This window comes from Neofelis nebulosa, chromosome 18 (assembly GCF_028018385.1).
Source record: "Neofelis nebulosa isolate mNeoNeb1 chromosome 18, mNeoNeb1.pri, whole genome shotgun sequence".
NCBI lineage: Eukaryota > Metazoa > Chordata > Mammalia > Carnivora > Felidae > Neofelis > Neofelis nebulosa.
In genome coordinates, this window is record NC_080799.1 from 6493395 (window position 1) to 6504466 (window position 11072).

General features: G+C 42.7%; 1 protein-coding gene across 4 annotated transcripts in view; it reads right to left on the reverse strand.

Annotated features, from left to right (window-relative positions):
• Positions 1-11072, reverse strand: part of ATP5MF (ATP synthase membrane subunit f) — a 57957-nt gene that overhangs the window by 46657 nt on the left and 228 nt on the right. For 3 of the 4 annotated variants that reach the window (XM_058710829.1, XM_058710828.1, XM_058710823.1), the window contains exons 2-3: positions 10607-10829; positions 9933-10091 (exon numbers count right to left, since the gene is read on the reverse strand). The gene's annotated coding sequence lies outside the window, so the exon portion shown is untranslated. The remainder of the gene's footprint in view (positions 1-9932; positions 10092-10606; positions 10830-11072) is intronic. The other variant, XM_058710825.1, reaches the window with a different exon arrangement.

An 11072-nucleotide genomic window follows, 5' to 3' on the forward strand; every position in this document is an offset into this window, starting at 1 on the left:
ATGATGATTTGGGAATCCAGGGTAGCTCTCTGTTGATCACTGAGCTGGACAAAGTGGGAGCCTATAAGAAATTCCTAATTATCACTCCCACCTCCAAGTCCTGGGAGAACATAGAATACAACAAGGAACTGCTCAGGGTATTGACCTCAAAGGTCATTGTGATGTTTCTTAACAACATGAGGTTTCCCCACATCTATGAGAGACTCCCAGTGAGTGATATAAGGGGGAAGATATGAATTAGAAGCAACGTCCAGGAAAATGAAGTTAACTTGTCCCAGATTATCGGCATCTTTAGATCCAAAATCATAATCCCAGGCTTCTCAGAATCCCTAATCAAATGCATCCTCTCAGGTACAAAGAGAACATGTTCATAAAGACATTTTTTTAAAGTTTATTTATTTGTTTAAGTAATCTCCACGCCCAATGTGGAGCTTGAACTCATGACCCTGAGATGAAGAATTGCAACATAAAACATCTTGGAAAGAGGATTTTGGATCTAAGTGGCCTGGTCAAGACTAATTAGCATGGACACCGGAGAGGTCAAATTTGGCACACAAACGGAGCATCTACAAAACAGTTCATGAGTGCGTTGGTGCAGACTTACAGTACCTAACACTGCTGTCTATAACATTGCCCATATTCTTTAAGACCTGAGTTCTTGGGGTAATGGAAGTAGGCCCTCTAAAAATGGGGCATGTGCAAAGGACAGAGCCGTCTAACTCTGGCGAGTGAGAAACTAAACAATCAGGCTTCAAAGAGATTACTCAATATTAGGAGACAGTATCTGTTCTTTCCAGCATACTCATTGGCTGCTCTTATCCCCTGGTTTGCAAGAGTGTGATGATGGGATTGTAATAGCAAAATTAACCTGAATTCTCATGATGGTAGCAAGTAAGCCAGTTCCCTCTTCTGGTCCGTCAAATTCAACAATATACTACTCCTGGAAGGACAGGAGTCAGTAAATAGTCTTCCCTGCTATGCACTGGCTTGATGGTGCCCGAGGTGAAAGGGGGTGAAACTAGGGGAATAATTCCATCATCCAGGACCAAGAGTTCCTCTTATTATGTGGAAATAGACATGATTCAGCTTTCAGTCTCCCCACAGAGTAGAGAACAGCCTAACGGTACATGAAATAGCTTAGACTTTTCCTTTTGCGAGTGTGGGCTTTTGGAAAATTGCTCTTTCTGTGATGTTAGTCCAGGTCCTCCAAGAAGCAGATGCCAAGATGTGATGAAACATGCAAGATTTTATCAGGAGACACGCCTGTGAGAAAGGAAATAAGGTGGGAGTTTTTAAAGCTGGCGAGAGCCCAAGATGCAAGACTACCCCATGGGAAGGAGAGGGGAATGGTCAGTGGAAGCATGATGCTGCCCTGCAGTTTAAGGAAAATTCAGCAAAGTCCTCGGGGAATCTCGAGCCAATGTCAGCTGAAGAAGAGTCCCATACCTTCAAGGGATGGTCTGCTAAAGGGTCCACACACACTCAGTGCCAGGGAGCAGCGCCTGGGAGGCATGTGTTGAGGCAGTTAGGACCTCAGCCAATTGTTCCCTGTAGCAAAGGTTCACAAGGCATGTCCTCATGGCCACTACATGAGGCATAAGAGAATGTTCCCATGGACACTTAAAAGTGTCAATTTGTAAAAATATGATGACCGAGTGTGTGGAAAAATACATAGGACAGGGGCTCCTGGCTGGTTCAGTCGGTGGAGCATCTGACTCTTGATCCCAGGGTCGCGAGTTCAAGCACCACAATGGGCATGGAGCCTACTTAAAAAAAAAAAAAAAAAGATACATAGCACAAATGACTATCAATCTAGGTAAGGCCATAGCCTCTAGTCCATACTGGATTTTCATTGCTAAGAAAACTTCATGGTAGGGGCGCCTGGGTGGCTCAGTCGGTTGAGCGGCTGACTTTGGCTCAGGTCATGATCTCTCCATCCATGAGTTCAAGCCCCGCGTCGGGCTCTGTGCTGACAGCTGAGAGCCTGGAGCCTGTTTCAGATTCTGTGTCTCCCTCTCTCTGACCCTCCCCTGTTCATGCTCTGTCTCTCCCTGTCTCAACAATAAATAAAACGTTAAAAAAAATTAAAAAAAAAGAAATTAAAAAAAGAAAGCTTCATGGTATAGAATTATTGACCTGTCTCATGCAGTTCTATTGGATATTCCTCAAATAATGTATTTTCCTTAATAACACACTTTAACTTGGCAGACTGTGTTTTGGATCCAGACATGTCTTCAGTGTGGGTGATTTCATACATTAAAGAGAAAATAATGGGGCGCCTGGCTGGCACAGTTAGTTAAGCATCCGAGTCTTGATCTCGGCTGAGGTCATGGTCTCACCGTTTGTGAGTTCGAGCTCCTCATCGGGCTCTGCACTGATATTGCACAGTCTGCTTGGGATTCTGTCTCTACTTCTCTCTGACCCTCCCCCACTTGTGCTCTCTCTCTCTCTCTGTCAAAATAAATAAACTTTTTTTTTTTTTTTTTTAATTTTTTTTTTTTCAACATTTTTTATTTATTTTTGGGACAGAGAGAGACAGAGCATGAACGGGGGAGGGGCAGAGAGAGAGGGAGACACAGAATCGGAAACAGGCTCCAGGCTCCGAGCCATCAGCCCAGAGCCTGACGCGGGGCTCGAACTCACGGACCGCGAGATCGTGACCTGGCTGAAGTCGGACGCTTAACCGACTGCGCCACCCAGGCGCCCCTAAAATAAATAAACTTTAAAAAAAGTTTCTTAAAAAAAGAGAGAGAAAATAGATAAAGTAGAATCTCTGTTTATCCCAGTTAAGCTCCATTTTTGCCCTCTAATTCCAGGAAAGATTGAGAGTCCTGGGGCTATGAATGGTGAGAAGGAGGAACATAGTTGTTGTTGTTTTTTTTTAAGTGTACTTATTTATTTGCCCTCACCCTACTTTCAATGCCAGTCACAAGTAGTAGGTCCCCAGGTTACCCACAACTTCTGTCCAATTTGGCTACAAACTAGAAGTTCCCACAACTTCCTCCTCTGGTTTGTTTAGTTTGTTAGAACAGCTCACAGAATTCAGGGAAGCACTCCTTACATTTACCAGTTTATTAAAAAAATATGATAGGGGCACCTGGGTAGCTCAGTTGGTTGAGTGTCTGACATCAGCTCAGGTCATGATCTCGTGGTTCTTGAGTTTGAGCCTCATACCGGGCTTGCTGCCATTAGCGTGGAGCCCACTTCCGATCCTCTGTCCCCCTCTCTCAGCCCTTCCCCTACTGGCACTCTCTCTCTCAAAAGTAAATAAAACATTTAAACATATATACGATAAAGGATACAGATAAATAGCCAGACGAAGAGGTAGATACACAGGGTGAGGTCTGGGAGGGTCCAGAGCACAGAAGCTTCTGTCCCCATGGAGTTGGGATATGTCACAATGCTGCTGGTGTGGATGTATTCACCAATTTGGAAGCTCCCAAATCCATACTATTGGGGTTTTATGGGGGCTTCCTCACACAGGTATGATCAATTATTAACTCCATTTCTAGGCCCTCTGCCCTCTCTGGAGAAGTGAGGGGCAGGACTGAAAATTCCAAGTTTCTCATCATGGCCTTGGTCTTCCTGGTGACCGTGGCCCATCCAGAAGGCACCTAAGAACCCACCCAGAGTCACCTCAGTAGATCAAAAGATGCTCCCAGTGGTTTTACCATTAGGAATTTATAGGGGTTTAAAAAAAACTTTTTTTTTAGGTTTATTTTGAGAGAGACAGAGTGTGCGAGCAGGGGAGGGGCAGAGACAGAGGGAGAGAGAGAATCCCACCCAGGCTCTATGCTGTCAGTGTAGAGCCCAACGTGGGGCTTGAATCCATGAACCATGAGATCATGACCTGAGCCAAAATCAAGAGTCACATGTTTAACCGACTGAACCACCCAGGGCCCCCAGGAATCTACAAGGGTTTTAAAAGTCCTGTGTCAGGGATGAGGTCAAAAACAAATATTAGAATAAGAGATGCTCCTGATGCTATTATCACTCAGGGAATTACAGGGGCTTTACAGTGCCAGGAACTGGCGGACACAGACTGATGTATTTTCTGTCACCTCATACCAGGAGGGTCCAGTCTGAGGGATGGGAGAGAGTCTGGATGAGGCTTTTGTCAAAGTTGCACATAATGAAATGAGATTCTTTCAGATTTCACAAGAGAAATAACATAATGTATATGCCAGCATAGACAGGAAGTGGCTGGCAGGAACCACATAAGGGAGTCAGAACCCCAGAGAACTTGGTTTAAAGCTAGACACAGTGTGTTCTGCCTAGTCCTAGAGATGAATAAGAATGGAAGCAAAAGGCAGAAACAGGGACACAAGTCCTACCAACACAAGAGACAGGCAGGAAAACGGAGGTCCCAAGGCTCATCCAAGGACCTAATGGAGGAGGAGAACTAGGATATAAACATCCCTAAGTTAATTTACAATGTTAGCATGATACCAGTATAAGTAGTTTTTTTCCCCTCCAGCTGTATTTATGAATTCTAGAACTCATGTAAAAAAATAAATAAGCAGGGTCACCTGGGTGGCTCAGTTGGTTAAGCATCCTACTCTTGATTTTGGCTCAGGTCATGATCTCAGGCTCAAGTCATGATCTCAAGGATCATGAGTTTGATCCCGCATCAGGATCTGCTCTGTCAGTGTGGAGCCTCCTTGGGATTCTCTCTCCCTCTCTCTGCCCCTCCCCCGCTTGCATGTGTTCATATGCTCTCTCTCAAAATAAATAAATAAACTTAAAAAAAAAAGAAGTATAAGGGGAGAACAATGAGGAGGGGAAGGATGAGGAGGGTGTGGAGAGGAAGAAGAAGAAACCAAAATCATAGTGAATTCATTTTTAATTTGGGAATAGAGAAATATTTCTAATTATGTCACAAAATCCAAAATACAACGTCTATACACCAAGAGGAAAATATTCACGTACAATCATAGTTCAGTCACAAAATTCAAATGAAACTGTAAGAAGAAATGCAGTGGAATAAATTTAAAGACTGAATTGGCTTTATTGAATGATTCATGAATCAGGTAGCATCCCATCCAGCCCTAGAATGGAACTCCAGAGGGCTACAGAAGGAAAGGTTTGTGTTTTTATTTATTTTACTTTTTTTAACATTTATTTATTTTTGAGAGACAGAGAGAAAGCAGGGGAGGGTCAGAGAGATAAGGAGACAGAGAATCCAAAGCAGACTCCAGGCTCTGAGCTGTCAGCACAGAGCCCGACGCAGGGCTCAAACTCATGGACCGCAAGATCATGACCTGAGTTGAAGTGAGGCACTTAACTGACTGAGCCACCCAGAAGCCCCCAGCAGGAAAGGTTTTTTAAAAAGGCAGAGAGAGTGTACAACAAGGAAGTCATAGATAGAAAAATAAATCATCTGGCAAGGTAACCTTCCTTTGGGGGACAGTAGAGCCATTAGGAGCATTGCCTCAGTGGTGCTGACCAAAAAATTCCGGACTGACCAGTTAGGATTACATACCTAGGGAAGGTCGAAACTGTAATCATGTCAGGTATTAAATCTTGGCATGGTGTCATGGGTTTGAGATAGGGAAACTGAAGGACTCCATAGAAATATGGTTTTTTGCTCCTTTTTCTGCTTCTATTCTTATTAGGACCTGTGCCCCCACCCCACTCTACACATGACTAAGAATGTCCTCCTTGGATTTTTAAAATTTTATTTATTTATGTCTTTCTTTCTTTCTTTCTTTCTTTCTTTCTTTCTTTCTTTCTTTCTTTCTTTCTTTCTTTCTTTCTTTCTTTCTTTCTTTCTTTATTTATGAGGGGGTGGGGCAAGGGGCAGAGAGAGGGAGAGAGAGAATCCCAAGCAGGCTCTGCGCTGTTAGCGCACAGCCAGGACTCAGGGCTCGATCCTGCCAACCGTGAGATCATGACCTGAGCTGAAATCAAGTCAGACGTTCAACCCACCGAGCCACCCAGGTGCCCCTAGATTGTCCTCCTTGTAAGAGACAAGGAATTAATGAATTTATTTAACATCTAAGCAAAGATCAGGTGAGAATGACCAGAGGAAGCCATTGTAGTGGCTGCTTTTAGGCAAATGGGCTTGAGTGATGGGGTGTGGAAAGGGCCCACAGTGATTCCCTGGCTGAATAGAGACAGGCCCACTGGGTGACCCAAAATATCCATAGGCCCTAACTGACCAATGGGTTACTTACAACCAGGCACAGTTACCAAAAACGGGAAAATTCCATATATCGCCATAACTCCTCACCTTCCTGCTTTAAAAACAGCCCCCACCCACTGCCTCATGGCAGACATAACCTGCCTGCTGCTCCCTTGCGGTGTATTCCATAAACTTCTATTGTCTTTGTTCTGCCTCAGGTGAATTCTTTCACCACCTGCACCATTGGCTTCCACCTGATCTTCGCCCCACATTTGGAGGTCCCCATCTGACCAGATAGATACCTCATTTAGACACCACAGCCATCCTACGCACATTCTGGACCATGGCACTAGACATCTTAATGCCAAGGCCCCTTTGTTCCAAGGAATAACACCTGGGCCCTTGTCTTTGCTCTAACCAGTTCCTGGATACCTGAGGGGACACGTGCACCAGATCCCTGTCCTCAGTAAAAATCCCAGACCCCAAACAAAGACGAGACTCCCTCCTTTTCTTTCTGAGTAGCCCGGACACTATCTATATCTGCACTCTCTCTACACCTTCTATAAACTCTGCTCTCACTTCCTGCTGGCTCATGCTCGATTTCCATCCTACACGCAGCCAGGTCCTGTGGGACCCCCTCTGGGTCCATAGACCCAGCCCGTGGGCATCAGGTTTAACTCAAGTGATTCCATTTGGGGCCTGTTGCTTCTTTTTAATAATTTAAATACTGAAAATTTTAAGCACATGTGAAGGAAAATAAATGCATGTTAAAACTATACAGAGTTTCCTCTTCTGGCCATGATGTAGTTAGTAAGAGTGGACTTACTGAATTCATGTAAAAAACTATAAAACTAGAGAGAACAGGAGCACCTACCTGGGTGGCTCAGTCGGTTGAGTGTCCAACTTTGGCTCAGGTCATAGTCTGATGGTTCATGAGTTCAAGCCCCATGTTGGGCTCTGTGCTGACTGCATTGGGATTCTCTGTCCCCCTGCTTGGGATTCTCTGTCCCCCTCTCTTTCCACCCCTCCCCCACTCATGCGTGCTCTCTCTCTCTCAAAAATAAATAAACATTAAAAAAAAAACTAGACAACATATGAAAAATTTTTTCAGACCGGAGACAACAGGCAGTACAGACCTGTGATCCTTGCGAAAAAGGCACCTTTTATGACAGTGCAGGGGAGGAAGAGTCCATACAGACCATAGCAGGTTCTCTAAGATGAGGAGACAGACATTTGAGTTCAAGGAGGCAGAGGCAGCTGGGTTTGGGTGGCAGAATCCTAGGAAGCCAGAAGCTACACAGAGAAAATCTCTAGAAATTTCCATAAAGCGTCCTCTTGAGTCTGTTCTTAATAGAATCAATGCCAGGCAAAGAACGAACAGGAAACAGTAAGCTGAATAGTTCTCCGCGTTCACACAGAGCTGGGAGATGTTCACGTTGAAATCTGAGGACTCTGACCTGAGGCATTCAGCAGAACTCCTAGAAGTACAGTAACTAGCCTTAGGGGACATCAAGATTTGCTCAAACTTTCAGGCCAAAGTCACACTCTTTTGGGGGTGACTCATCTTTACAAAGCTTCAAAACAAACCTTGAAAGAGTCAAGCTGATCAGAAAATAATTTGAACTGTCTTAAAGGAAAAAAATATATTTTTATTCTTGTAAAATATATATAACATTTAAATTTTTAATCACTTTTAAAAATAAAATTTTTTTTCCATTTTAAAATTTATTTTATATATATAGAGAGAGAGTGAGAGCAGGGGAGAAGGGCAGAGGGAGAGAGAGAATCCCAAGCAGGCTCCACGTTCAGCACAGAGCCTGATGCAGGGCTTGATCCCACGGTCCTGGGCTCATGACCTGAGCTGAAATCAAGAGTCAGGCACTCAACTGACTCAGCCACTCAGGTGCCCCTAGCTTTTCAATCATTTTTAAGTGGCATTAAGTACATTCACATTGTCTGCAACTATCACCACTGTCCTTCTTCCCAAGCTGAAACTCTGTCCCCATTAAACATCAACTCTCCATTTCCCCCTCCCCTCAGCCCTTCTACTATCTGTCTCTATGAGTTTGACTACTCTAGGTACTTCACAAAAGTGGAATCATACAATGTTTGTCCTTGCGTGTCAGGCCTTTTTAACTTAGCATAATGTCCTCAAGGTTTTCCCATGTTGTAGCATTTGTCAGCATTTTCTTCCTATTTAAGGCTGAAAAATATTCCATTGTATGGATACACCACAATTTGCTTATCCACTCCTCTGCCCAGGAAACTTGGCTTGCTTCTGCCTTTTGGCTGTTGTGAATAAAGCTATTATGAACATGGGTATACAAATATCTGTTTGAACCACTGATTTAATTTCTTTAGGGTATTTACAGAAGATGGATTTCTGTATCATATGGTTCCAATGGTTTTAAAGGAAAACAACAGGGGTGCTGGGTGGCTCAGTCAGTTAGGCATCCAACTTCGTCTCAGGTCATGATATCATGGTTCGTGGGTTCAAGCCCCACATCGGGCTCTGTGCTGACAGCTTGGAGCCTGGAGCCTGCTTTGGATTCTGTGTCTCCCTCTCTCTCTGCCCCGCCCTGGCTCATGCTCTGTCTCTCCCTCTCTCAAAAATAAATAAACATTTTTTTTTTAAAAAAGGAAAACAAACTCTGACACTCAGTGTAAAATTTATAATGTCTAGCATCCAATAAAAAATTAATAGGTATGTAAAGAAGCAGGAAAATGTAATCCAAAACCAGGAAAATAATCAGTCAATAGAAAGAGATCCAGAAATGACAGACATTATGGAGTTGGGAGACAAGGACTTTAAAATAATTATGAATATGCTCAAAGACTTAAAAGAACATAAATGTAATAACAGAAAAATACAAGGTAATAAAAAGAAAAAAACTTCTAGAGATAAAAACAACAACAATATGTGCAAGGATCAGTGAGCTTAAAGAATAGCAATAGAAACTACTGCTTGTAAGACCTACAGTTAGTAATCTCGTCACTGTAGTAGTGTCTGTCTCAAGCACTGGGACATTGAAAATTCTTCTGTTCCTTTCCCAGTATTTTAGTATAGTTCTTTGGCCTCCTGATCCATGTAGCTTCAGCTGTCAGTAAATATCCTGAGAGGGGAAACTACTCCTGAATTTGAGTCTTCCAAGTCTCCAATGTCCTTCCTTTAGCACAGCATAATTTTTCAAAAGCTCAACTGGTTTTTCCTGTATGAGATCAGCTGCCCTTTGCCTGGACCAAGCCTTAAATACTTTGAATAATGTTTTAATGTGTAATGTTTGAAATAAACAGTGCCTGGCACATTATAAGCCCTCAACGAATATTAACTGAATGAATGAATTTCATTGTATTTCCTGATTCTCTTGTCTCTTGGAAGTTCAAACTGCTACAACACTGAGTCAATGAATATGTGTTCATCTAAAGATGTTTAGAATACTGAAGGTTTTTCTCCCTAATGCTTTAGGAACATTTACTGTGGCCAGGCATTGTTATAAGCACCTTACATATATTAACTCACTCAATACAGTAGAGAACAAGCAGAAAGTGGCCCCCCCTTTATCTGTATTTCCCCCTTACCTGTGGGGAGATACGTTCTAAGACCCTCAGGTGATGCCTGAAAGGTGTGGATGGTACCAAACCTTATATATACTGTGTTTTTTCCTATACATACATATCTATGATAAAGCTTCACTTGTAAATTAGGTATGGTAAGAGATTAACAACAATAAAATAGGGCAATTAGAATAAGTAATAAGAGTCATGTGAATGTGGTCTCTCTAAAAATATCTCATTGTACTGTACTCACCCTTCTTCTTGTGATGATGTGAGATGATAAAATGCTTCTATGATGAGGTAAAGTGAGGGGTATTATGTAGGCATTGTGAGGTAGCGTTAGGCTACTATCCACCTTCTCAGGATATGTCAGAAGGATCGTCTGTTTCTGGACCATGATTGACTCAGGGAGCTGAAAATGAGGAGAACAAAACAGAGGATAAGGGGGTACTACTACTCAGAACAACCCTATAAAATTCATGGTACTAATCTCTTCATTTTACATGCATGGAAAGTAACATACAGAGGAGTTATCTAATTTGTCCCTGGTCAAACAACTCGTATGATACTGGTAAAACAAACACCCTGTCCCTCTCTCTCTCTCTCTCCCCCCCCTCTCTCTAATGTTTTGGCCCATGAAAATCAAGACTTAAAGGCAGGATTTCACACAGTACCTCAAAGAGTGTTTTTTTTTAAACTGTTAATTTATTTTTCTTTACTAAACATAGAATCCTATCAAAGATTAGTCCTACTATCAATTACAACTAATTGCCACTGTTAACTAGTCCTATGTTGCTTTGTTTAAATAGCATTCATGTAACAGAAAAGTAAATTCTGAATAACATAATTTCAGATAAATACCTATCTTCATATTTTTATGTGACAGCAATAACACAGATATGTATAATAATTCATTATTCAACATACTATGTTATTCATCTGGTAGGACTGTGTCCAGGGTTGGCTCTCTAAAAAGGTGGTCACTCTAGTGGTGCCTGGGTGGCTCAGACGATTTCGCGACCGACTTTGTCTCAGGTCATGATCTCACGGTCTGTGGGTTCAAGCCCTGTGTTGGGCTCTGTGCTGACAGCTCGGAGCCAGCTTTGGATTCTGTGTTTCCCTCTTTCTCTGCTCCTCCCCTGCTCGCGCTCTGCCAAAAATAAATAAATATTTTTTTAAAAAACAAATTAAAAGGTGGTCACTCTACATTACACTCACAAGGGGAGCTTTTTAAAAATACACAATTTGAGGGCGCCTCAAAGGCTCAGTTAAGCCTGGGACTCTTGATTTCAGCTCGGGTCATGGTCTCACAGTTTATGGAGCCTGGCATCTGGCTCTGCACTGACAGCATTAAGCCTGCTTGGGATTCTCTCTCCTTCTCTCTCTGCCCTTC